The 4,634-nt window shown below is 34.4% G+C and overlaps 1 long non-coding RNA gene across 1 annotated transcript; it reads left to right on the forward strand.

The window, feature by feature from the left end:
• Positions 1 to 369: 369 nt before the first annotated feature.
• Positions 370 to 3,116, forward strand: LOC145545552 (uncharacterized). Its single transcript, XR_014082149.1, has 2 exons — positions 370 to 1,965; positions 2,175 to 3,116. It is a non-coding gene; the product is annotated as an uncharacterized LOC145545552 (long non-coding RNA).
• Positions 3,117 to 4,634: the final 1,518 nt, after the last annotated feature.

Raw genomic sequence — 4,634 nt, forward strand, 5'->3', positions numbered from 1 at the left:
CTTTGACAATGCAGTTGTCTTCTCGAGAATGCTAGAGTATTCTGGCTTATAGTTAGTTGCTTTTTTGGGGGGAAAACATTGGCTCAGTTGAATGTTCTACGCCCATGATGTTTGTCCAAGGTAATCCTACTAGGATGTATTGTTACTTATTACTGCATAACTAACTACGACAAAAGTAATAATTTAAAGCTAAACCTATTTCTCATCTCAGAGTTTCTGTGGGTTAGGAATCTTGAGCACAGCTTATGTGGTTGGTCATCTGCCTCATAGGTGGTATCTCATATGGATTCAAAGTATCAATCAGGGTTGGAGTCTCATCTGAAAGCTTGACTGAAAAAGGTCTGCTTCCAAGCTCATGTATGTGGTTTTGGCAGGATTGAGGCTTTTATGGTTGTTGGACTAAGGCTTTAGATCTCTAGCTTCCTGCCAGGCCAGAAGTTCCTTGTTGTCTAGGCTTCTCGAACATGGCAGCTTCATCAGAGCCAGCAAGAGAATAAAACTAAAATGTATTTGGGGCCAGTAGCATACATAGAAGTAAAATGTCTAAAAATAATATCTGTGAAAATGGGGAATGGGCAGTATGCATTTGTAAGATTCTTACAGTATGTGTGAAGTGGTATAATGTTGTTTGAAGATTGGCTGTATGTTGTAAACTCTAGCAACTACTAAGACAAAATAACAAAACAAAGAGTTATAGCTAATTAACCAATAGTGCAAGTAAAATTGAATTATTAAAATAAAACAAACAAAAAAACCGGGTGAACCCAGGAGAGGTTAGGGAAAGAGGAAAGGAACAAAGACCACATAAGACAAAACAACTATGAAAAATGTAGATTAAAGGTAGTCATTAAAAAATCTTTTTTTCTGATCACAGTAGAATTAAACTAAAATTAATAACAAAATTTCTGGACAAACTTCAAACATTTGAAAATTAAAAAACATGCTTTTAAATATTGAGTCAAAGAAGAAATATTTTGGACTGAATGAAAGTGAAAACAATGTATGGGATTTAGCTAAAGCGGTGCTTAGAGAAAAAGATGAATGCTTTTTTAGAAAATAAAAAAGATTGCAAGTTTATAATCTAAACTTCTACTTTTCAAAACTAGAAAAGAGCAAAGTAACACAAAATATAGCTACTTTGTACTTTATACTATATATCCCAAAGTATAAAGATCTTATCTGCAAAGATAAGAGCAGAACTCAATGATACAGAAAACAAACAAAAATAAATGGAATCAAAATGGATTTTGTGAAGAAGCAATATAGATATATTTCTATCCAAGTAGGTCAGAAAAAAGGGTGAAGACATGAATAACTAGTAATAAGAATGACAGAGAGGACATCACTACAGACTATTTAGATATCAAAATAATTAAAGAAATGGTAATTTTATGCCAATAAATTTGACAACTTAGGTGAAATGGGTAGACATACCTACCAGAGCTCACTCAAGAAACTAGATAACTGGGAAAGTAGTCATATCTTTTAAAGGAATTAAATACCTCCCACAAAAGAAATTTCTGTCTTAATTAGATGACTTCACTGGTAAATTCTAACAAGTGTTTAAAAAGGAAACAATACTAATTTCATACAGACTCATAAAATATAGAACAGTAAGGAACATTTCCCAGGTTTTGAGTCCAACATTATCCTAACAACCAGATGAAGACGAAACACAACTGAAAAAAATTCAGAAAAACCCAGTAATAGAAAAAGGGCAAACCAATATTCCTGATAAACACTGATACAAAAATTTTTGAGAAAAGTTTAACAAATTGAATTTGACAACATGAAAGTAATATTATGGTGACTGTGAGTGTGTTTTATCTCAGGAATGCAGACTTGGTTAACATTTAAGAATCAGCTAGAGAAAAATAAATACTGTGTGATTTCATTTGTATGTGGAATCTAAAAAACAAATGAACAAACAAAACAAAACAGAAAAAGACTCAGATACAGAGAACCGTGGTTGCCAGAGGGGAAGGTGTTGTGGGGAATGGATGAAATGGATGAGAGGGATTAAGTGCAAACTTCAGCTATAAGATAGGACTTCCCTGGTAGCTCAGACGGTAAAGTATTCCCCTACAATGCGGGAGGACCCAGGTTCAATCCCTGAGTCAGGAAGATCCTCTGGAGAAGGAAACGGCAACCCACTCCAGTACTCTTGCCTGGAGAATTCCATGGACAGAGGAGCATGGTAGGCTACAGTCCATGGGGTCACAAAGAGTTAGACACGACTGAGCGACTTCACTCACTCACTCACTCAGCTATAAGATAAATGTCACAGTGATAAACACATGGAGAATACAGTCAGTAAGACTGTAACAACTTTGCATGGTGACAGATTACCATTGTAAGTTTTTATACTATATAAAATATTGAATTACTATGTTGTATACCTAAAATCAGTATGTGTGTAATATACCAATAATAAAAAAAGAATCAATTAATTTAACTCATGGCATAATAAAGAAGAAAATCATATAAACACTTTAATAGATGTAGAATACACATTTGACACCCATGTAAGATAAAAAATCTTCTATGAGCAAAGAACAGATTAAGAACTTCCTCCTTCCATCCTTGAAGAACTTCCATCCTTGATAAAGGATGTCTACAGTAAACTTACAGCTAATGTCATACCTGATGGTGAAAGATTGAATACTTTGCCCCCAGGATTGAGAATAATGCAAGGATGTCTGCTCGAATTATTTTTATTCATCTTCGTACTGGAGGTTTTCAACAGTGCAGTAAGGTGCAAAGAGCATTCAGATCTCAAAGGAAAGAATGAAGTTATTTTTTTATGTTAATTGTATGATTGTCTAGAAAATCCTTAAAAATATTTTTAAAAATTCATTGGGAATAATAAATTCAGCAAGCTTGCAGTATTCAAAGTTAATATACAATGTTCAATTTTATTTCTACATACTTGCAATTAATGATTGGAAATTGAAGTTGATTATACCACCCAAAGCAGTATTAAAACATAAACCATGGACTTCCCTGGTGGTCCAATGGTTAAGAATCTGCCCCCACTCATCACAACTAGAGAAAGCCTGTGCAAGACAATTGAAGACACCACAGCCAAAAAATAAATCTTAAAAAAATAAAGAAAACATAAACTACTTAGAAGTAAACTGTAAAAATCTTACATTACTGGTATACTGAAAATTCCAAAATAATGCTTTGTGAAACTAAGATGGCAGTTAATGGAGTTATATACCATACTACTGAGTTAAAAGCCTCAATATTATTAAGATTAATTATAACCAAATTTATGTTTTGCATCAATGAATTTTCAATCAGTATCCAAGAAGAGTTTGTTTTTTCTTGTTGTTCAGTCTCTCGGTCATGTCTGACTCTGGGACCCCATGGACTGCAACACACCAGGCTTCCCTGTCCTTCACCATCTCCTGGTGCTTGCTCAAACTCACGGCCATTGAGTCGGTGATGCCATCCAACCATCTCATGCTCTGTTGTCCCCTTCTCCTGCCTTCAATCTTTCCCAGCCTCAGGGTCTTTTCCAGTGAGTCAGCTCTTCGCATCAGGAGGCCAGAGTATTGGAGCTTCAGCTTCAGCATCAGTCCTTCCAATGAATATTCAGGATTGATTTCCTTTAGGATTGACTGGTTTGATCCCCTTGCTATCCAAGGGACTCTCAAGTGTCTTCTCCAACACCACAGTTTGAAAGCGTCAATTCTTCAGTGTTCAGCCTTCTCTATGGTCCAACTCTCACATCCATACATGACAACTGGGAGAACCATAGCTTTGACTATACAGACCTTTGTCAGCAAAGTAATATCTCTTGTTTTTTTTTTTCCCTAACTTTCTCTCTATATAGTTGACATATTACATTCTGTAAGTTTAAGGTGTACAACATGATTTGATACTATATATATATGTATCAAAATGATACCACAGGTTAGTTAATACATTCATTACTTCATGTAGTTACCGTTTTTGTCTGTAGTGAGAACACTTAGGATCTAATTCCATAGCAAATTTCAAGTATACAATACACTTACTAACTATATAGTCACCATGTTATATTGATACCTTAGATCCCCAGAATTTAATCATCTTACTGTTGGAAGTTTTACCATTTGACCAATATATTACTTATAAATAATTATACCAATGTTTCTACCAAGCTTTCAGGAAAGAACAAACTCTTGGCTACCTGGCTGGACAAAAAAAGGGGGGGCAAGTCTTTCAAAAATTTGAATAAGGTGACTAAAGGCCTCCATCTCAGAGGGTAGTAATGCATGTAGTTTTCCTAAATATTTATATCTCCATTATATTTTTTTCACTTACTACTGTATAACATTTTTCAAATATTTACTTGAATTTTTAATTTCAAGCATTTAATGGAAAGTTTTGAAATGTGATTAAGGACCATTTGCATTAGAATTACCTTAGATGTTTATCCCAAACACAAAATAAACTCAAAAATGGATTAAAGACCTAAATGTAAGACTGGATACTATAAAACTCGTAGAGGAAAACATAGGCAGCACACTCTTTGACATAAATCACAACAATATAGAGTAATGGAAATATAAGTAAAACTAAACAGGGCGTTATTAAAAGCTTTTGTACAGCAAAGGAAACCATAAAATACGCCCACAGAGTGG

The sequence above is a fragment of the Giraffa tippelskirchi genome, chromosome 4, assembly GCF_054371585.1.
Source record: "Giraffa tippelskirchi isolate mGirTip1 chromosome 4, T2T-mGirTip1v1.2.pri, whole genome shotgun sequence".
Lineage (NCBI taxonomy): Eukaryota > Metazoa > Chordata > Mammalia > Artiodactyla > Giraffidae > Giraffa > Giraffa tippelskirchi.